The sequence below is a fragment of the Aulostomus chinensis genome, chromosome 12, assembly GCF_037954235.1.
Source record: "Aulostomus chinensis isolate RoL2024-O1b breed Wild chromosome 12, RoL_Achi_v1.0, whole genome shotgun sequence".
Lineage (NCBI taxonomy): Eukaryota > Metazoa > Chordata > Actinopteri > Syngnathiformes > Aulostomidae > Aulostomus > Aulostomus chinensis.
In genome coordinates, this window is record NC_141331.1 from 23,482,292 (window position 1) to 23,492,287 (window position 9,996).

A 9,996-nucleotide genomic window follows, 5' to 3' on the forward strand; every position below is an offset into this window, starting at 1 on the left:
ACATGCAAATGGGGACTAGGCTAACTGGATACTAAATTGACAGTAGGTATGACTGTGAGTGTGAGTGGTTGTCTGTCTACAGTATATGTGTTGGCCCTGCGATGGACAGGTGACACATCCAGGGTGATCCCTGCCTCTTGCTCGAGGGCAGCTGGGTAGGCTCCAGCCCCCCTGCAACCCTTAACAGCATAAGTGGTATAAAATGGATGCATGGATGGATTTATATGATCATAAGAGCTTAAGCATGGCAAATACTGAATTTAGCACATTGAGGGGTTATACTAGGAAGGTTTTCGTCGCCGCTGTTGCAGGATGTGCTTGCTCATGGAGAATTGTTGGGTGTAGATTCATTGAAGGAGCGTGGTACTAGACCTGCTCTACCTGTAAAGTGTCATGCGATAACTTTTGTTGTGATTTGGCGCTATACAAATAAAATTGACTTGACTTGACTACTATGGAAACACGTAGTTTATTTATCAAAAAGGTGTTGTCTTCTGAGTTTTCCACCTTATGTTTGACATGAAATTTACCCTTAATTATAGAATGACCCATAAATCAGGTTACCATGTGACTATTCCAGTTTGGAGGTATGCCATATCCTCTCCAGTTTTGTTAGTTATTTAAGCTGATGAGTTTCAGAATTGTTCCACAGCGCTTCTATCCTTTGTTTCATAATTTTCTTTTTTAATGGGTCAAAAGAGTTCAAAACTGTTTGTAAGGAGCCTGTTGCACTATTGATAAAATGATCAATTTAGGAGGGACTAAAGTTGATAACAGGTTCCTCTGTTCTAATGAGAGATGATACACTCTAAGAAATGATTCATGGAGTTAATAGGTACAGCTAAAAATCAACGGCTTTTTCTGTATAAAAAATAAGTTTGTTATGTTTATACATTATAATGAGTTGATAATTTAATAAGTTTGTCAAACTGAAAATAAATAAAAAAGTTTTAACTCAATAATGCATGGATTTTCAACAGATATTTCTCAACTCAACTCAACATGTAGGTGTATTCAGTTGGCACAACTTAAAAATCCATGTCCGTGTTACTTAATTAGCTAAGTACAAGGCTGAGCGCGAACAGACCATGCGGCAAGATGGAAGTGGAGGACACGAGTGACCACAGCACACATCTGCTCACTTTGCGGTTTGGTGAGTAAAAATTGACTCATGTAAGTCACAGCAGTTAATCAGTAGTCAGTATAAGAAAAAAGTTTTACACAACACCAGGTGATTTTTCTTGGTCAGCAGTGCTACTGTGTAAGCTAGCAGTAACTCCTAGTAATTCGGTCTAACCGTATTGCTAAGTTTTGTTTTTTAGGTTGCAAATGTTGATTGGCACTGGTTAACTTTGTTTCTTTCAAATTTATTTAAAACTTGTATTGTTTGAGCAGCAATAGTCTCATGGTTAGGCCGTGATAGGTTACTGCACTCATTCGGTTTGTTTTAGTCAGCCATTGCAGCACCAAAATCCATAATTGGCGACGAGAATATTGACGCCTTAGTTGCTGTTGTTAACAGCGCATGTGTATTTCTCACTGCCCATTTTGTTGCAGTAGTTTGTGTGAATTTTCTTTTGTTTTCCATCTTGAAAAAAACAGTTAAATCAAATTTATTGTTATTAAGTTGCAAGTTGTAGGCATCATAGCCTTCTGATTGACCTTAATTTAAGTCCTAGTTAGAACTCCTAGTTTTAAAAAATGAAGTGGTCCTGTAAAATGTGCAAATTTGAATCACCACGAAAGACAGATCTGCTAAAGCATTATAGACTTAGACATGGTCATGGTGGAGAATCTTTCCCTTGTCTTTACTGGGAGTGCTATTGCTCATTTAAAACATGGGGCAGCCTGCGAACCCACCTGTCAAAAAGTCACTCCACCCGTGAGACAGTGACAGTGCCCACTGTGCTGTCATTTAAATGTCCATGTTGCCCCTGAAACACTATCCCCACAGAAAGAGAATACTTTGAGCATATTGGCCGTCATTTAAAGAAATGGGAAACTGTGTGTTGTGTTTTTGAAAATTGTCCTTTCAAAACAAACATTAGTGGAACATTTGCTTCTCATAGGAACCGGAAACACACTCCTCACACCATTGATGACTTCAAGCCTGAGCTTTTGAAGAGGTATGTCAATCCCCCAAATGCAGGGGATGATCCTGTGGATGAGGTTGATACTGAAGGTGCAGTGAGTGAAGCTGCTGAAGATGATGAAATGAGAGAATTACCTAATTCAATAGAAAAACATGTAGCCCACCTGCTGCTTAAATTGGAAAGCATATTCAATGTGCCACAACGGTGCATTGATGAGTTAGCTGAAGAACTGCACTTTATTTCTTCAACAGCTTCAGGTCCTATTTTTAAAGACATTTTACAGACATGCTGAAAGAAACATAATTGTGAGGTTGATGATGTGGTCATCTCAGAAATGGTGACAGACCTATGTGAGTGCAACCCAATTACATCAGCCCTAAAGAAGAATGGTCCTCTTTCCGCCTCCTACAAAAGAAGAGAGTATTTTAAGGAGCATTTTTCTGTGGTAGAACCCATTGAGTATATACTCAGTGCCAGGGAGCAGAGAAGTTTCCAGTACATGCCTATTTTGAAGTCCTTGCATGAGGTTTTGAAAAAAAAAAGAAATCCTGGATTGGCTCACACACACCTGTGAAACAGATAGCAGTTCTGAAAGTCAATACAATGCATTTCAGGATGGCACACATTTTAAAAACAACGCATTGCTGTCAGAAAATAATCCAGTTGTTTCTCTTATTCTTTATGTGGATGATTTTGAAGTGTGCAATCCACTTGGCACATCAAGAAAAAAAAACACAAAATAACTGCCGTGTATTGGGTTTTAGCAAATGTTCCACCACTGCTTAGATCATCTCTGACATCAATATACCTTGCAGTTCTCTGCAAGGCTGATGATATCAAAAAGTTTAGCTATAGCGCTGTTTTGCAACCTTTGTTAAAAGATCTTGCCAGCCTTGAAAGAGAGGGACTTCACATTCCTTCATTAGGCATTCAGGTTAAAGGTACTGTCTGTTGTGTTGTTGCAGATAACCTTGGCGCCCACTCCCTTGGAGGATTTGTGGAGAGCTTCTCAGGAACACAAGTCTGTAGGTTCTGTAAGGGAGAAAGATCCCAGTTCCAGGTAAGTGAAGTCAGAGCTGGTGCATTTCATCCTAGGACAGTACAAGAGCACAGGGATCATGTTCAGACAGCACAGACAAGTGGGTCTCATTGTAATGGAGTAAAGAGACAGTGCCCACTGACTGAAAAGCTAAAATATTTTGATGTTTTATTTGGCTACCCACCTGATTTACTCCATGACCTCTTCGAAGGTATTGTACCTTTAGAATTGGCACTGTGCTTAAATGTCTTGATCAAAAGAAAATATTTCACACTTGACGAACTTAATAAATTGATCAAGGAGTTCCCATACAGATGGGCAGACAAGTCTGATGCACCACAATCAGTTCCATTGACCTTTGCTGCAAGAAACTCTGTTGGTGGGAATGCTCATGAAAATTGGGCTTTGCTTCGCCTCCTTCCCTTGATAATTGGAGAAAGACTACCAGAGAGTGAACCCTCATGGCAGGTCCTTCTGAAACTTAAGGACATAGTTGAACTTGTCCTGTCTCCTGCTCATACAGAGTCAAGTATTTGTTACCTTGTAAGCAAGATCTCTGAGCATAGACATAGATTCATGGAGATGTTCCCACAGGAAAGACTCATTCCTAAGCATCATTTTATAGAACACTACCCACAGCAGATAAAGGCTTTTGGTCCACTTGTGTCGCTGTGGACCATGCGTTTCGAGGCCAAACACAGCTTTTTTAAGCGTGTGGTCAGGCATACCCACTGCTTCCGGAACATTCTGTTGTCCCTTGCAGGAAAGCATCAGTTAATGGTTGCACACCATCTACATGGTGGTGCAGTTGTTCTACTGTCTCTCCAGGCAAAAAAACTGTCAATGGTGGATTTGACTGTGCTGAGAGAAGACATAAAAGAAGCACTGCAAATGAAATGTCCCAGCGTGTCATTCGTCCAGATGGCAAGCACGGTGTGTTGCAGTGGCACCAGTTACTCCACTGGAATGATATTGGCACATGGTTCAACAGGCTGTCTTCCAGATTTTGTGGAGTTGATTCAGATTGCTATTGTAAATGGAAAGGTTGGGTTCATTGTTAAATGTTTAAATGCATGGTTTATTGAACACTTTAGAAGCTTTGAACTCGAAAACACAGGAAGTGTTAAGGTGATTGAGCCAAATGAGCTGTCTGACATCTTCCCAATGGCAGCGTACACTGTGGCTGGGAAGCGTCTGGTTACCCAGAAGCACTACATTAATGTTGATATATAGTGGCCATTAGCACCATATCATTTGTTTGACTTGATCTTCAAGGAAATTTTGGAAAATGCAAAATGAGAAATGTTATTCAGTAGTCCTGGGATTTTATTACATTATGTTTCAATGGGAATCCTTGGGAGGCTGAAAAAAGGCCCCTGTTATTTGCCATAGAAATAGAGGATTAAAACATTTAGTCAGACTAAAAGATGCTCAGATTTGCAGGTGTCCAGTTTTGACGAAAAGAAGAAATACAACTTATATACAGGAGTGTGTAATATTAAAGTTAATGATTAGAGACACAATAACCAGTGAAATTCCTTACTCCACGCAAGTTAATATTGCAAAGTTGATGAAAAGTCTGTACCACATTACTGGTAATTATCAATGTCAATGTTCTCCTCTGATACATAATGTTTAGTAGAAAAGAAAAATGTGAATGTATTCTGTAAATCAAACTAAAATGGTGTCTTTTCTCTTACAGTTACTCCCATGTCTCATCCAGCCAAACTAAGGGTCATTCTTCAGGACAATGATATTCAGAAACTTGACTTACCTCATGGCCTCCCGGGGACTGTGGTTGAACTTGAATCTGTTGTTAGAGAAACATTTGGGGTTCAAGGGAACTTTACTTTGCATTACAAACATGCAGACTTTGGAGATGAATATTTAAGTCTTACCTCAACAAGTGACATAAAGGACAGAGACACAATAAAGGTGGTTGACATTGAACCTCCCACATTCACTCTCAACTGAAGTGAACACTTCCTTTGAAAGTGAATCGGGAATCTCCACCTATAGTGCAGCATCAGTGCTCTCAGACAGTACTTCGATGACTACCATCAGTTGCTCCTCCAGTTCCCAGGATACACTGATTCTATCACCTGAACATGGGATTCAGCGATCAGAATGGTGGCCCACTGCATTTCCTGTACCTCGGTTTGCATATGATACCGAGCTGATGCTCACTGCAGGAAATGAGGCTCACAAGAACAATGCAACTCCACTCAACTTCACCTCAATCCTTTCTGACATCCTCGAAAGGCTGGCAGAAAGCGTCTTTCAGTATGTGGCCTATCCATCAAGTTCACAGTTTTCAGATGTTGCTGAGGCGTTGATTCTGAAGTATCCTTGCCTTAAAGAAGCAGGATCATACAACGGATGTTATGGATGGCAACAGCGTCTGAAATATAAGATGGGGAACTATTGGTCCAAACTTAGAGGGCTTGGATGCCCTGAAGTTGATGTCAACTCTCTCAGAAAGAAGAGACCACATGACAAAGTGCCTGCAAGGAACATTAAAAAGCCGAAAAAGTCACCCCCTATTCCACAAGGAGAAACAGAGGAAAGTTTGGAAGGTGAAAGATTATGGAATTTCCCCTTGGCGATTAATAAAGTATCTATCTATCTATCTATCTATTGGAGCTCCTCAATGAAGTTAGGAAGAAGAACAACTCGCAGATCATCGGTGACAAAATGGGAAAGACATTTTCGATTCGCAGGCAGGAGATTGTGAATCAGGAACCATCCGTCAGTGACCTCAAAGAAAGATGGCCTGCTCTTTTCAACGCATCTCAGGTAAATATTTTTCCAAGACAATTCACAGTATATGATATTTTGTTTAAGTAAATTGTATTGATTATCATGTTGTGCCTGTTTGTGCCTTTTCTTTCCATTCAGATTAACCAGGAAAAAAAATATAAATAAGAACTAAATTACAGGTGAGATGATATACATTAGGCCTCACAAACCTCATCATTCTGTCTTTATGTAACTACCAAAAACACATCTTCCTGTTCAACATTCTTTTTCTTTTTCACAGGACAATTCTGTAGAGGCAAGGAGGGAAGATGCCATCCGTGGCTTAATGGTGTCATCCATCCATCCATCGTCATCTTCCGCTTATTCCTACACATTAAGGGTCGCGGGGGGCTGGAGCCTATCCCAGCATCAACGGGCGAGAGGCGGGGTTCACCCTGGACAGGTCGCCAGTCCATCGCAGGGCCAACATAGAGAGACGAACAACCATTCACACTGACATTCATACCTACGGTCAATTTAGAGTATCAATCAGCCTCGTCCCCAAATTGATGTCTTTGGATGGTGGGAAGAAGCCGGAGTACCCGAAGAGAACCCACGCAAACACGGGGAGAACATGCAAACTCCACACAGAAAGATCCCATGCCCGAGCCGGGACTCAAACCCAGAACCTTCTTGCTGTGAGGCCACAGTGCCAACCACTGCACCACCGTGCAGCCCGGCTTAATGGTGTACCGTAGGGAAATGAAGAAGGAGCTCTTTAAAGCGGAGGTAAATCAGATACTTTGAGTTCACAGAGACAGAGTGTGTTTTTTACAGAGGTGCTCAAGAGCAGAGCAGAGCAGAGCAGCTACTCCCCCCTTGTGGACCCACAGTCTATGGACATAAATGTGAATTTTTTTGAGAGCTAACTGGTGCTGTGTAATGTGTTCTACAATTGAACAAACAAATAGCAGGCAGCGTGTTTACATAAAAGAACTATGTGCATGTGAAATGTTCCCTCTACAAGCAAACTTAAAACATTTATGCTGATTCTGACCAACCAGGATGGTGATGGGGATATCACAGGCGAAGTGATGAAGATCGTTCCAACAGGTGGCATACCTGCAACCCATGCAAAGATTGTCCTGGAGGGAACCGAGGTCCTAATGGATGACATGGATATTCCCAGAGCCTGTGCCTTGCTAATGGGGCTAATATATGCACTCAACCTCAGCTACCCAAAAGAACTAAAAAGCACTTTTGAAGTCTTTCAAAAGATCTTTCTTGAGCTGGATGACCTCAAAGCAAGCCCCAAGGTAATGATGCTTCAAAATAAGCTGCTGTGCTGAAAAGGAAAGAGGCATCTAAGATGTCCTCTTATTAAAAAAGAAATGTTGCCATGTTGTTTGGAATGTGTTGTTGTGTGTTGTTAAATATTGTATTGAATAGTTAATGTTGAGAGTTAAGACATGTATGGCATCCTCAAATTTCTGCAAGAGGACATGTTAAATTATTTGCAATGTGTATAGGCCTTGTGCAGTTGAGTTTACACCTACTGTTCAAAGCAATGTAGGCTATAACTTAAAATGTCACACTGCGAAAATGTTCACATCTGTGAGATGCTGGCTGTTTGAATAAAAAGGTCATAAAACTGGCATTTCAATGTGTGATATTTTCTGACTTAGATAAATAAGTTCTTGCACAAAAAAATTGTGCTGTCTCAACATAAAAAAAATGAGGTACAATTTCCATGGACATTTCTGAGTAGAATGAAAAGAAAATAAATAAGTTAGATGACCTAAAAGGAGTAATTTTAACACAATTAAAATTAAGTTTAATTTAATTGTTTAACTTAAATAAGCTTGTAGAGGAATAGGCAAATCATGTTCATTGAACTAAAGTAACTGTGTTTGCCTAACTAGAAAAGTCTTGTGGCATGTACTTAATACTAGCTTAGTTGAAATAACTTAAAAATATCCATGGAAATTGTTACCTCAATTTTTTTGCGTTGAGCCAGCACATCATTTGTTAGAGTGTACTTAATTTAGTGCTAGTGGGATCGCATCATAAATCTAGCTATGGCATGATCAGACAGACAGCCTGAAAGTATAGTTTTCTTAATGGTTTTTAGTTGAGTTGTACAAAGTCAAAAGTGATTAATTGATGGGCTGATAAAAGAGAGTTATGTGGAAATACAACTACCAATCAATCAAATCAACCTACCAGAAGGAAATATAGGTGACATCCAGAGCAGCTACAACTACCTTGGGATCCCATGGGCTAATGGAAACCACAAGGAGGCAGCAAGGAAGTCAACCACTGCCAAATACCTCCAGAGAATAGACAAGTATTGAGAGGTCAGTTGAACGGTAAAAAATCGGTCAAAGCCATCAACATACACACACTGCTGGTTATCAGATACCTGACTGGGATCAAAAGCTGGCCAAAGGAGGAGATAAAAGCCACAGACGTCAAGACCAGAAAGGTCCTTACCATGCACAGTAAGTCCAGCTTCCCGAGGCTGTACACTAAGTGGAAAGAGCGAAGATGAGGACCAGTGAGCATCAGAGCCACTGTCCAGGATGAAACATTGAAAATAGAGTACATCAAGACAAAGGCCCCTCAGGATGAGCTGCTCAGTGAACGGCTCTGAGAGCTGAAACCCAATGAGAGAGATGAGGGAGAGGAGCAGATGTGGACAAACAAGCCCCTACACGGCATGTACTACCGCCTGATTGAGGAAGTGGCTGATATCAAGAGGACCTACAAATGGCTGGAACATGCTGTACTGAAAGACAGAACAGAGGCACTCATCATGGCAGTACAAGAGCAGGCCCTAAATACAAGAGCTATAGAAGCCAAGGTTTACCATACCAGATCAAGCCCAAGGTGCAGGCTGTGTAAGGATTTTCCTGAGACAGTCCAGAGGGATGTAAGATGCTAGCCGCAAATGTGTACATGGAGAGGCACAACCAAGTGGCAGGGATAGTGTACAGAAACATCTGTACCCAGTATGGACTACAAGTACTCAAATCCCAATGGGACATACCACCAAAAGTGGTTGAGAACAACAAGGCTCAAATGGAAGACAAGAAGATTGAGAAGTACCAGGGATTAAAGAACAGCTATAACGGATATGGAAGGTCAAGGCTGACGTGGTCCCCATGGTAGTAGGAGCACTCAAGGCAGTGACCCCCCAACTGGGAGAGTGGCTCCAGCAGATTCCAGGAACAATATCTGAAACCTTAGTCCAGAAGAGCACAGTCCTAGGAACAGCTAAGATACTGTGTAGAACTGTGTCTAGAACTCAGACTCCTAGGCTTCTGGTAGAGGACCTGAGCTAGAGGATGACACAGAACTTTTTCAGAAAAAAAATATTACATTTTTGTCACATTTTGGGTGAGGGGGAGTAGACCCAATAGCAGACTGGGATAGGGAGAGTTCACAAAAGGGGTGTTTATTAATGAGACTTCACAGACACGAGGGGGAGGCTTGAGGTTTGAGACGGGGGGGCTGGAGGCTTGAGGCTCGTGACAACTGACGCAAACAGATGCCAGACAACACTCCTGACAACAGACACGAAACTGATGACAGTGACCCGCTGCGGACAAAGGGAAACACAGAGGTTAAATACACAAGGAAATCGAGGCACAGGTGGTGCAATCACCCAGGTGAGACACATGAGGCAATCACAGGGAAGAGCACAGGAAGACAGGACACTGACTTCACAACACAACAGGAAACATGAGACAGGGATCGTGACAGGTTTGTCTTTTAGCCCTGGTGTTCAGTTAAAAAGTGTTGTCTGAGGTGGTTTCGTGGATACGCTGCTGAAAACTCTCCCACATATGGGGTATGTGGGGAAGTTTAAACTGGAGCCACAGCTCTTCCTTAGTTCAGCTGAAACCAAATACACATGTCTTTTGTTCCCTTACTGCCTTGTATCATTTTTTTTTAACATGGGCCGCAGCAGGTGAATCGCTTTCCAGCTGTGTGCTCTTGTTGTGTGTGTGTGATATGAATGAATGTGACCATGAAGTAGTCTTACAGGACAGACTAAATGTTTTATGAATTTAATGGATTTTCATTCCAATGTTTAAATTTATTGACTTGTCTTATTTAAAA

The 9,996-nt window shown here is 41.4% G+C and overlaps 1 pseudogene; it reads left to right on the forward strand.

The window, feature by feature from the left end:
* Window positions 1-7,473: 7,473 nt before the first annotated feature.
* LOC147252505 (uncharacterized) lies at window positions 7,474-9,215 on the forward strand (annotated as a pseudogene).
* The last annotated feature ends 781 nt before the right edge of the window (window positions 9,216-9,996 follow it).